This window comes from Grus americana, chromosome 5, assembly GCF_028858705.1.
Source record: "Grus americana isolate bGruAme1 chromosome 5, bGruAme1.mat, whole genome shotgun sequence".
In the NCBI taxonomy this organism is placed as follows: domain Eukaryota; kingdom Metazoa; phylum Chordata; class Aves; order Gruiformes; family Gruidae; genus Grus; species Grus americana.
In genome coordinates, this window is record NC_072856.1 from 67,983,443 (window position 1) to 67,996,765 (window position 13,323).

General features: G+C 40.7%; 1 protein-coding gene across 4 annotated transcripts in view; it reads left to right on the top strand.

Moving 5' to 3' along the window:
* Positions 1-13,323, top strand: part of MAP4K5 (mitogen-activated protein kinase kinase kinase kinase 5) — a 70,138-nt gene that overhangs the window by 2,962 nt on the left and 53,853 nt on the right. The window contains exon 1 of one of the 4 annotated variants that reach the window (XM_054826755.1): positions 6,948-7,140. The exons of the other annotated variants lie outside the window; for them this stretch is intronic. The gene's annotated coding sequence lies outside the window, so the exon portion shown is untranslated. Of the gene's footprint in view, positions 1-6,947; positions 7,141-13,323 lie in introns of those variants that run through there. 4 annotated transcript variants of the gene reach the window in all.

Here is a 13,323-nt window from a genome sequence, read left to right on the forward strand (position 1 = left end):
TCACTATTAGGTTACAGAAGAATATTTAAGGTCTTTCAAAAAATCTCCTGCCCACTTTGCTTTTCATTACTACTGTGGAAGCTTAAAACTGGAACGTGTTTTCTTAGTATTTGTGGCTTTTGTTTTCTCCTTGTCTGTCACATGGAGCACAATGGTTGATTGTAGGGTTGCTCGTAAGTACTGGATTGTTGATGATGTTTTAATACATTTTCCCCCAAAATGCATTTCAGGGCGGGGGAGAAACCATCTGTAAATAAACTATTTTCTTACCTGTTCACAGTGTGTGTAAGTAGATCCAAGTTTGGGTCTTGGAAGTACGCTTTCCATTGCAATCCTAATGTGTTAGTTGTCTAATCTGTGTTGGGAAAGCTTTTTTTTTTCTTTTTAATAGAGGATATTACTGTTAAGCCAATTCTAATCCATTGGAATAATTTATCTCTCAAAGCACTGTATCAAGCTATCTTAAATTGCTGACTTCTGAAAGAGGCTGTAATAACGAAGATTGGGTACTCACTGGAACTTAATAACACATTGACAGTATTTTATTTTTTTTTTGGTCCCTGCTCTCTGTCAAATGGTTAGCATCCTCAGCATCATATCCCTTAACACTGCCAAGGCAAAGTCCACAAGAGTGACGTTTTAATTTGGCTTTCCTGGCAAGATTTCTGTTTGCCCTCCTTGGTCATATACGTGAAAGTCTCAAAGCAGTATTTAAAAATGATGTAAGTTTGTTCATCATCATCTGCAGGGTCGTGCTGAAATAGACTCTGTGTGTGTGGTTAGTGCAGAAACATCCAGTTGACCAGTGTCTTGGAGCAGAAAATTAAAAAAGCCGCTAGAAACTGTAAATAGAATTTAATTTCCAGCACTAGGAAGCGGTCAGTCAGATCCTATCCCAGGTAAATTCCTGTAATGTGGTTAGATCCCAGGTCTTGATGAGATTTCATGGGTGCCAGTGTGACCTGGCAGTGAACCTACAGCTTTTCAGTAGTGCCTTGTGGTCTAATTTGTTTGTATAAGGCCAGTTTTGGTAACAAGTTCACGTCATCAACTCTATAAGCACGTGTTTCTGCAAGTCTGTGATATTTTCTGGAAGTACTTGGAATAGTGTAAGACTGGCCTGTTTTGGTTAGCTTGTGGGATTGGATTGCATCAGAACATCAAGTCATTCGGTTATATGTACTTGTAGATGTTGGTGTCCTGAAGGGACTTAGAAAACAAGCAAAAACTAAGGCGACAATTTTCTTTAGCTGTATCTCACTGGGATTTTCTGCACGGCATTTTTATTATTAATGACTTGGCATAGGATCGGTGGAGAGATTTAGGGGACAGAATACCCTGTGTGGTGATGAGAGATGTGGGGTCACTACCCCTTGCTCATAAAAAGGAATTTGAAGTCTTCTACATGTGTGAATGCCTTCACCATCAGCCTTTTGACTCTGCTGGGGAGCAAAAGGCTTCCACTCACTACCACCTCCTCTATCTCCTCCTCCCAACTACACAAGGCTCGGCTTTTTGTGGATTTTCATGCAAGTGCCCCAAACAGAGTTTTAATTAATCTTTGATTTTGGAGAAGGGGAACAAAAGGATGGTTTACGTAGCCTGTCTTTTTGAATGCTTTTGTTTGGCAGCTGAGCTGAAAGCTGGTGTATTTGCTCAGCCCAGCACCCTCTGCAGGCTGCTCCTGCAGGGATGAATAGCTGGATGTCTGTCCTCACTGAGCGGCGATGATCAAATATGATCTTGTGCAGCCGTTCTAAAGCTGTCTTGTTTTGTTTTTTCCAAGCAGGATTGTGAACACTGCTACAGTAGCTTTCTTCAAAAGTAAGCACAGGGGACGAGAAATGCACCAAATTAATAGCAGAAACTACCCATAAACAAGAGACGCATTTTTATCGAATATCATGGAATTTTCATTCCTTTGAGTCACCTGCTCAGTCTTTCTTCTTTTGGGATTTTTTTCTTTTTAATGTCCTGCACCAGATAGAGACATTAACTTAGAAGAAACCTGTACTGGTTTGCCACTGATCACTGCTGCAGGAAAATAGTGAGCAATGAAAGTGGATCGTGGCACACAGAGACTCTTTTCCTTAAATATGTTTTTTTAAAAAAAATAATTTTTTTTTAAAGGCTACCATAAAAGTGGGACTCTGTCCCGTTTGAGTCAAGTTTCAGCCCTGCTTATGTGGTCAGTGCCTTATTCTCTGAGCTCTGGAGTATAATTCCTGGTGCAGTCAAAGGCAGTTGAGAACCTGCGTTTGATATTTTAAAAAAAATTCTTGATGTCAGTCTAGTTTCACAGATCACGAGAACTTACCGGTTAAAGCATTCTACTATTTAAAGTCAACAGGTTAAGGATGGAGTATTAAGGCTTTGTTTTACTACCAGAGCACAGTTATGGCTATGACACTTTTTAATCACATACTCCCAACTTTATACAAATATGTTTTGGCAGCTGCAGACCAATTGACTTGGCCATCCTTGATTCAGCACTTCTGTCCCGGTGAATATACATTGCTTACGCATATAAATTACCATAAAACATCTGTCACATTGGGGGATTCCACTCTTCCTCTCCAGATCAAAGCTTTCTGGTTAGCAGTGTTTGCTGTAGCCATGCCTGAACTCTGTACTCCTGTTTTTCCATATGAAGGGTGTTTAGAATGGCATCAAACCAGCACTGTTGAGTTTCTTCTTGCTGCTGTGGAGTTTCTCTTCTGGGAAATTGCGCACTTTTCTTTTAGGAGGCAGTCAGTAGTCTATATATGTTGCTGAGAATTACGATGCTCGGTAGATAATTGGCACCCTCTGTTAGGATATTCAGGAGTTGAGGCCATGCTCTCGCTTTTCCATTTGTAATCTTTGTAATGTTTTTTTTTTCTTATTAAGCATTTGGTGTTTATCATGGAACATTCAAAGCAGTTTGGCTTTAAATATTACCTCCTGTTGCTCATGTTTTCTGTTAATGGTAGCTTCTGTGGTGGCAATAGAGTGCTTCTCCCTATGTCCATTTCTCCTACTTTGAAAAGCAGGTAGTCTTTGAAATCTTAAAAATAAGGTCTAATTCCTTTTCCAGCTCTTCTGAAGAGAATCATCCTCCCAGGTTGGATTCTCTGAGGGGCCAAAGAAAGAGTGGAGGCAACTTTTCAGTGTGGTGCTGTCAGCTAGTGCCAAGGCTGTACCCAGCAGCTCTTAAGCCATGGAGGAACTGAAAGTCCGTTCTGTTGAGATTAGTGTCCTGTTGGTACCAGCCTTCTGTCTGATGTAGTATTCAGTTGTAGTATTACTGTCTAGTACTTACCCTTCAGGAGACATTCTGCTGGGTAGATGGAGTTTGTTACTCCTCATTTATTTGTGGTACAATCAGTGAGTGAGGCTGAGGCATCCTGCGGACTTGCGCAGGAAGGAGTTAACGAGAGCGTGAGAGCATGTTGCACGCATTTTTGGAGACGAGTCTGGAACACGAGAGGTGTTTTATATGAGCTGTGCCTTTACTGCCTTCCACCCCAGAGCTCCATTTTGACATGAGATGTCCATTCAGAGGGAGTGAGTAGTGCAGTTCATGCATCCGCTTTGAAACACACACACTGCCCACTCCCCAACAGCAGAGGAAACCTCTGAGAAGGAAGAACAGATCAAAGATTGACATTTGCATACCAGTACCTGCTTCACCTTTATCTCCACAAGATGCAATGGTCATTTTCATTGCCAACACATCTGGATAACTGAATGCACCCAAGATTTACAGCCTGGGGTTTCTGAGCAATTCCCAGTTCTATCAGCAGAGGTGCGTGGTAGAAGAACATAGGTCATCCCTGTCAGAGAGAATAGCTCTTCCTGTTAACAAGGCCGTAACAGAGTTTGCCAGCATATTTTGCTGACACCAGCAACTGTCCGTCCGCTCTGCAGCTGGAATAACAAATATGCTTGCTACCTTTATTCATGTTTGGCACCTGGCTTCTTGGTTATGGCTGTGAATGAAAAGAAGAGGCAGCATCAACCCAAGGTGATTCCATTTGAGAACAATGCAAAATGGGTAGGTCTCCATCAAAGCGACCTCAATGCCTTGATTTTTAGATTGCCAAGACTTTCAAGACTTTGCCATTTTGTTAGGACTTCAGATTTTATATTTCTTCAAGAGGTTAGAATAGTTCTTTCTTAATTTCTGAAGGATTCCTAGTAATAAGAGTACTCGCCAAGGTTTGGTGGGTGCAGCAGCCTTTGATTTGTGATTTATGGCAATTTTGGTGGTCCTGAGTGCATTCTGGGATTCCAATAAGAAGTCAATAAGAAGGGCAGGGTATTTTGTTAAAAGATTTTGCATTTATGATCTATAAACCCAGTTGCTATCTTGCTGTTAATGGGAGTAGGTAAATAAGGCAGACCTGATGCTGACAGTAGTTGAAAAATAGCAAAAGGTGATGTATTCCACCAGGCCTTCCCTAAATCTCCTTGCAGACCATACCTATGGAAGAGGTATTGCAGAGATCATTTATCTGAACTTCCCATTTGGCCTCACCAAGTAGAGTAATCTTTCTGACAGGTTAACTCAATTTGTCTAATTATAATGAAGGGGTCTCTATATTATGTACCACCACATTTTTCTCCAAGCTGTGGTTTGCTAGACTGGTTTACACAGGCAGCACCATGCAGGATTAATTTGTCATGTGTCTCCCACCCCCTTTCCCTTTTCTCATTTAGGGAATCTATTCAACAGTGGCTTGCCTGAAAAATAGCAGAGCAGCTCCACTGAGAGTGAAACACCTTTTAACTCCATTCCACCTAACCAGCTCTGCAAAATCAGTATCTGCATCTGTTGGATAGTATTTAGCCTGTTGGCATCATTTTGAAACCCAGATCTGCCTACTCATGTGTTCCCCTGCAGCTGGACCGCAGGAAATGTCTCCATCACGTGAAGGTCTGAGCTGTCAGGAGCTTCTCACATACGGAGGCTGGATAAACTGCTCTTCCTTCCTAGATTGTTTGGGGAAAAATTTCAGCAAACAGAGAGGTTTCCATTCTGCTCTTCAGCTTTCTAAATTCCTTCACCCAAGCATTAGAGTAATTAATTTTATCCAGCATGGTGGATAGTATCTGCAAGGACCTTCTCAGCTGCTCAAAGAGCCAAAGCTCACCTTTCCCTGTGGCGGATGGAAAATGCCATGCCGAGAAGCTGCAGCTTGACCGTGTCTCCACTCTTTTGGTGAAAAGAGCACATGGGAGGGTGAGCAAAGGAATTGCTTCCTGGCTTCTCCTTCAGTCGGGACCAGAGATCGGGGCAAATCTGTTTTGTGGGTGCTGTTTCCATCCTGCCCCTGTCAAATCTCAAGGAAAGGGATTCAAGAGGGGACTTGCTTACATGGAAACATAAAGAAGGCGGGGGGGCATTAGGGAAAGGGCTAACATCTTACCTCTGTGGCAGTGACCATTAACAGGGCCGTCAGACACAGGACAGCTTGTTCCTCTCCACTGTGTCAAGAGGTAGTTGAATTATGGGACTAGTGCATTTAGCATCGCAGATGTCTTGAAGTTGATCGCTTCTCAGACTGCGGGATGCTAAGACATGGTTTGGTCAGTACATTGTGAGCAGGCAGGAAAAAATCTGAAACTTGTTGCAACAGAGGGAGAATAAGTCTCAATCTTGGTGGCCAGAACTGCTGCATTTACTGAACTGATCTGTCGAAATGGCATCTTTACTCTTGGAATTGCTCTTCTCCCAAGTCTATTTTCGTGTCTTCTGCATGAATATAGTGTATAGAAGGTTTGTGTTTTCATAGAAATGAGGAAGATTTGGCTGGACATTTCAAGAAAGCTGAATGCAACATATTTTCAGGTTAGTGTGAACAGCCTGTTGAAATGTGAATTTTGAGATGTTCCAGAGAGGCAGGTGCTGTTTCTGTTCAGACAGTGAAGAGGTCATTGCAGGAGAACTCTTCTGGCTTCTTGGTAAGAAATCATTCTTGAGCTCTTTGTGTAGCTCTTTCCTGTGCAGCACTAAAGGCATTATTTCTTCTTACATTTAATGTGATGGTCCACCCCAAGAAGCTTTATTTTTGTTCTGTTCTTGACTGTGTGTATGGCTGTTTGCTGATCATTGCTATTGAAGCAATATGGAATTGTGTTACATTTGCCTTAACTCACTGCTTAATGTACAGGCATGCAAGATAATAGGTGAGTTGTAATCACTAGACTCCCAAAGATGCTTGGGAGATTTAGTCATTAATCTTAAGGGAAGATAACTGATAAAGTCTCTTGCACAGGCATGGAATGTAAATGTGGTAGGTAGAAAGAATAAAGGTGGGGCCATACCATCTTTTATTGATGTACTTTGTCTCCATAAAACTTAGAGAATTAAAATTTGACAGGAAACAATTCCTGGTGAGTGTTCATTGCTCTCTGGTGATTAGCGGCATTGTATTTATGAGGGGTTTGAAACCAGCAGCAGCTGAAACTTTTCTTTTGATGCGCTTGGTCTGCGGTGGGGTAAGAGAGAATATTTGATGTGTCCTTTGCAGGTATTCACAGTTGTATTGTCTGTTAATTGAAATATAATGATAGATTCTCTTAAACAGCTGAGAGCTCTTTTAATTTAGAACTGGTTTTGTGTTGCCATTTTAAATGCCCCCTGCCTTAAGAGGATAATTTCCATTGCAGGGGAGAGGATAATGATAGGATACATGGAGGGAGGTAGCTGAACTAGGCTCCAGTATGTGGACATCGCTTCTTGGCGTTAGCAGCTCATGAGAGGTGAGGGTTTCTGAGGCTGGAGTGTATCTGCATAGTCAAAATACCTTCACCAGCATGATATTTAGGAGGAGTCTGGGTCAGTAGTTGGACAGGATGAGCAGTTTCTGATAATGCTGTTTCATTTTGTCAGGCATGTCTGCGTTTAAATTTAAAGCACTATTTGAGTTCTGATCCTCTGCTCATTGGCTCCTTGTGAAGAAGCATGACTAACTTTTTGATTATCGTAGTGCCTTTAAAACTTTGCCAAAGAGTTCCTGTCTGGAGAGTGTTTTCAAACTTGGCTCACAATATCAAACTGGGGACAAAAGGAGTTAGGAGGATGGGTAGGGAGATCTCTGGAACAGTTTATGATCTGCCATCACTTCAGGAGTCGCAACCGACTGTCTGTTTAGGGTAGGTGAACATAAATTTTTCCTTTTTCTCTTTCTGTGGGTGTTGAGGTTTGTCTAAATCCCACACTGGGATGTCTTGAGTACAGACTGACTCTGCTGACTTGAGCAGCAAAGTTAGCTCTTGCAGGGGTGGAATTTGGGAGGAGGAGGAGGACAGGCAGGCAAAGAGGAACAAGGCAAGATGGAAGATGTTCGCTAGTATATTAAAACCGAAAAGAAAAAAAAAATTTTTAAAGTTCCAGTTAAATAATCAGGCCTAATTTCCTGTAGTAATATAATTTCTGTAGCATGCATATTATTTGAGCAGCATGGTTTTGGTCCATGCTTTAAAAAAAGTTGAACCAGTAAAGTGGGGAAGTCACTGGCCAAGTGCTTGAAACCCGGCTGCTGAAGTGAAACCAGTGTTTGACGTCTGTAGATTAAGCTGTAGAAAAAACTTGTTTTTTCTTTTCAAGTTACATCATTTAAATGAGTGGATCAGTCAAAATTAAGAAAACAATTTTTAAAACAGTCAAAAAAGTTTCTTTTCTCTCCTCCATTCTGGCTAAAAATAAGATGTGATAGGATAAGATAGCTGTAAAATCATGAAAGATATCATGTGTAATTAAATGGCAGCATATTTCCTCTCTTTACTTAATCAGCATAAGTGCAAAACATACTTCATACTTAACCTTTCTCATGTATCTAGCACATTAAAAAGTTCTAATTTTCCTCATTAAAAATTTACTAAAATGTCATTTCTGTTTATTTCAACAGAATTCCAGGCTGTGATTTTGAATTGCGTACCAAATTAGAAATATTACTGATCACTATTTCATCATCGTAAGATAGAAACTTAAGATTGTAAATAAATGTTGGGCCTTACTGTAGCAGAAAGAGCTGAACAGCAGTACAGAAATAAGCAGGCACACTGCAGTATGTATACACGTACACAACGAAAATTGAGAGGAAATCATTGCGTCTTGCCCATCTTCCACCCCAAGAAGGTGACAATTGATAAAGTACATGTGCAAACCAAAGCTTAACCTCAGGACAGAAGAATCATCTCCCTGCTCCTATTTTTAACTAATAGATTTTTAACTTCTTTGATTTACCCAGCTGCTTTTTTATTCATTCTTTCTTTTCTGGTCGCTGTTTTATTTAACAATAACAAAGAACAAACCACCCAGACCTATTTTCTTCGTGAAGACAACTTTATGGCTTGTTCCTTTTAGTTTTGTAACTGTTAGCTCATTTCTGAGGAATTGAAATTTAAGGAGGCAATTACTGAACTGCTTTGTTGGAGTTACATTTTTCTACTTAAATCGACATTTTTCATCTGCACCCCTCTAGATTCTGTCAGATCCATTACGTTAAGGCAATGGAGTCGATACCGCTTTGTACCCTGGGTTTGGAAGGCTAAAATATTTCTAGGCAAAATAGCATTAATAAAACAAACACACACACACCCCCCCAGCAAAACGCATATACTTGGATATTTTGTTCTGACTAATCTGAACATATGTTGAAAAGTATTTCTGGTGTTTTAGGAAGTTGCATGCAGCTAGCGATGGTATGAGAATTGCAATCTCTGAATTTCAGTTTCTTCTCCTCTTTAAAATACCAACAGCAGTTCCTCAGTTCTCCCTTCCTGAAGGGACACGTCTTACTGTGTGTTAACTCACAGTTACAAAGCAATAAAAAAATGTCTTTTGCTGTGGTGTCAAAGAAGTAAAATGATGGTCTTAAATTTCTTTAATGCAACACAAGTGGCTTAATTAAAAAAAACCAAACAACCAAACAAGCCATTGCCTTTTCCTTCAGAAACTACTTCTTCTTGCCTGCCTAGAAAGCTGGATTCCTTGTTGTGATGGGAAAGCATGGTCCAGTGCTTTGGACGCCAGCCATGGATTTCCTGCGTGACTATGACGTGTTGCTTAGTGGTTCTATCCTTGTTATGTACAAATAATCATAAGTTCTTTGTAGCTTCCCTGAAATAAAAAATGCTGGTGCCTTCCTTTTGCATGAAGTGGGGTTAATAGGCCTGTCTTGACTTGGTAGGGATGTTACAAGACTGAGTGGTGTATCTCATCAACTCACTTTTCACTAAAAAAAAAAAAGAGATGCAGATACTTTTCAAATACTTTGCTTGATACATCTCTCAGCTCTTTCATCTGTAAGGAATAAATAAATTCCCCTGCAGCTGATAAAATATATAAATTTTTAATGTTACTCGAATTTATAGTCCATAATGCTGTGGAGGTTTTTTCTGTGTCATGATCTATGCATTCAGCATAAGAATAAAATTAAATTGTTCATATATTCTTTGTATCTTTTGGTGAATAAAGCCTTTTAAAATACTTCTTTTTGTAGTTTAATAATATGTTTGAAGATGTGTGGGGGGGTGTTTTTTCTTTCTTTTTTTTCCTCCCTTTCCCCTATTTTATACTGTGGCCAGTAAAGCTGTTTAACATCTGCTCGATTTTAAGTATACTAGCAGCTTCATGGGCATTCTTTGATTTGTGTGATCTTACATTAAAAAATGTATATTATACCTTAGGAAAGTGAGCTATTTCTAGTAGCCTTTCAAAACAATCTAATGCACATAGTTGTAACTTGAAAAGATTATTTTCTGGTTTGGTTCTTGCCAGCGGTCTGTTCCAACTGAGTCAAAATTAGGCTTTTTTTTTTTTTTTTTCCCTCTCATGTGGTATTTGTTTGTATCTTGTGCTGCATTAGTTGCTAAATAGCACTTTTGTGGTCAGGGTCTAACTTTAACTTTTCGATTTTGAAGGATCATGCCAAATATTTTGCAAACGATGACCTGCCAAGAAAATTTCATAGGAGAATAACCAACCTCTGCTTGGAAGCCTATAGCTGACTTCTTTTGGTTTTTTGTGGGTTTTGTTTTCTTAAATAAATGTTGTTAACATGTGCACTGATCTTTGCTTTATTATTATTGTTATCCTTACTGCCGTAGGTCTTTGTCCTTCAGTAGTTGTTGTTAGGAATGAGAATTACATGTTTTAGTGGCTGCTGAGATCTATAAAGACACTTTGCTTATACAAATCCCTAGTCTGGTTTTCTGTGCTGGAATAAAAGGAGTTGGCCTAACATCGTTAATGAGCTTTTAATCCCTTATTGCTTGAGTTAATTGGCCTTGAGTAGGAAAGTGTCCTGAAGTCTGTGAGTGAAAGGTAGGTTCCACTCCTCCCAATTTTCCCTGCAAGAGAGATACTATCTAAATTTCACCAACTGCCAGTAAAAGTAAATACATGTAAGCCTTGTTTGCATTATAGCTGTGCTTAGGAGTGCCACTTGCAGATCTTACTGTGCTGGGTTTCAGGTTTTAATGTGGAATTTATTTGAACCCCGGTACTTCTGCGTATTCTGAGTTCTGTCCCTTGAATAAGGGAAACTACAAGCACCGTAAATGCAGAAATACGGAGTGACAGCTGCGAAATTTGCCCCCCGCTTTGCAGTGATGCATGTTCCTCACCTGAAGGATGGGGAGTGGCAGCGTCCATCTGGAGAGCACCCACAACGTCAATATTTGTACAATATTCAGCTCTCATATCCAAATGATGGCTCTTTTAGTAGTGCCACTGCAGTATAAACTAGCTGACACAAGAAATTCAGAAATGCATATTAAAAAGTAAAATTAGCATGTGAATCTTTGTTTTTTGTTTATGCCGAAAAGAAGTAACGGTGATGGTTTAAGAGGTGGTTCTCTTTTAGTGCGTTGAATCTATAAAGTCTCTGTTAGGGAAATGGTTTCTGAAAGCCTCTGTGCCTTTTGCTATAAAGGAGCCTGGTACTGCTCTCCATCTCAGAAACCCAGCTGGAAGATTGCAGGGTGAACAATTGCCTCTGGGTCTTTCTGCCTCCTAAAAGAGAAACAGCCCTGAAAATTGGAGATTGTTGTTAGGTATCTTTTTCCAGCAGCAAAGACTAGCTAGACATCTGCCTCACATGTGAGCTGCACTGGCACACCTCGGGCGATGAACGGAGCGCTGCGAGGACTCGGAATGGGAGGGACAGTTATTTCTGTCTGGCACAAATCTCAGCCCATTCAGTAAGATTTGCATTAATATTTGACAGTCATCCCAGGTTTTGGGTTGTTGTTTTTTTTTTTTTTTTTCAAACCTATCCTCTTTTGTTCCTTCTTCTACATTTTTAATCCATCCATAGACCTTCCTGCATGAAGGAGAAAAATGTGTTCAGCATCTGTTATGGAGATGCGCTAAGCACTGAGCAGAAAAGCAGAACATCCCCCCCCTTCTGAACTGCAGTAATTGCACCTGCGTGGGTTTGGTACATGCACCTATCCAGGAGGTGAGATACAGGGGAATGCAGGAAACCGCCTCTCTGCTTGGGTTAACCTTTATGTGCAAATTTTCAAGGATTTTTTTTTTTTTTCTCAGAGCTTTCAGAGAGTTTGATTTCTTTTACAAAAGTGCTTCCCTAACGTTGTACAGGACTGCAAAACGTTGCAGTATCCTTGTGAAGGATAGCAATTCTAGGCTTACGCAGTGGGGATTAACTCTTGTTGCTTTTAAACTGGGTTTTCTGAGAAGCTTTCTGGTTATGTATTGACTTTTAATGAATACCCAGCTCTACAGTCTGGGTGTTAAACTTGGCTGGTAAAGAGATGGTGTTTCAGAAGCACAAGCCTCTCTGTTCCATTCATTAAGAGTACATCCAGCGTTGCTGTTCATTGCTTTAGCTGCCTGATAGTTTTCCAGCAGAAATTTGCAGAGCTTTTGTTTAGAACTGGCACGCTGATTTATGTAAATCATAAGAGTAAGAAAAATTATGTAGTTAATTATGATGAGACTAGGGATGGTTATTTGAACTTCTGCGTTAGGACATAATTCAAATTCTGTTACAGACCAGCAGGTCGCCATCCACCAAGATCGAATTCTTCTCTAACACATCATTTGCCACTGACTTGAGGGATAAATGGTAAACTGGTCAGATCAGAAACCTAATCCAGTCTGGCAGTTCCTGTTGGATTTTTTATATTGCCTCTTGGGTACTGATTTTTATGGGTGTGTGTTTGTGTGTTCACAGAAAAAACCCCAAGCAGGTGCTGAAACTCCCCAAAGTTACTGTTGTGTTAGAGTTACCGAGGCCCCCCTGAGCACTTACTGTCCTTCATATGGCAGTTCTCTCTGTTGGGGCTGCAGTGGAATGGGAGACGACAGGACCACAGAATTGGTCTTGAGGGTTTCTCCTGGTGTGCTGTGAACAGCAGTGAGGAATCACAGGCCTTACCTTGAGAAACGAGCCTTCCTTTGCAGAAATGTCTCATCTCTATGTGTGACCAGTTTGAGTGTAGGATAAAAAAGTTGAAATGGGATTATATACAGGAATGTGGCATGTTCATGGGACTGTTTGTATCATATGGGAGAGGGATACTGCAAGAAGTAGTGAAACCCGAATCCTCATGTAGAAAAGCTCATGGTGGTTGTGCAAGCTGTGGCGGCTGCTCGCTGAAGTTTTACTCCACGGATGGGCTGGTAGTGGTGGCAGTTTCAAGATCCCATCTTCTATTTCACTGCTCCTGTCATCTGGTACATAGACGCAATAGTCTTGGTTTGTTCGGGGCTCTTGTATCAGGCATCTTTTTTTATTCCCCAAATGCCCATAATGTTTTGGATTCCCTTTTTTTTAATCACAACTAAAATACTTACTGTGCTTCCTGTGTGTAAGAAAGGAATCTGTTTTCATGGATTGAGAGCAACCTGGGTGAGAGACATTTCTTTGGGTCGCCTTAGTTGGCTGAGAACTCTAGGCAGTGGTAGATGTGGGTTCAGAGACAGAGGTAGGTGAATTCAAGGGTTGGTTTGAGACTGTGAGATATGGAAGGAATGATTCAGCAAAGCCACATAGAGCAGGTTAAGAGTTACAAAGTATAAGAGGCCAGAAACAGGAAAGCAGACGAGAAACTTTTATTTCAATCGCTGGGCAGGAGGTCAGGGTACCTTTTAAAGATACATACAGCAACTGAGGAGAAGCAGGCAGCACTTGAAACAGCAAAATGTCGCGGTCACCGATGAGTGAAGCTTGGCAAGGAATGAATAAGAGGAGGATGCATGGGAGGGTTGCCACAGGAGCTGCAATTATGATTAGATTAAATGAAGACACAGTTGAACAAACGGCTCTTCTGGTGAATTGGGCTGTTGATCCAAGGCTGGAGATC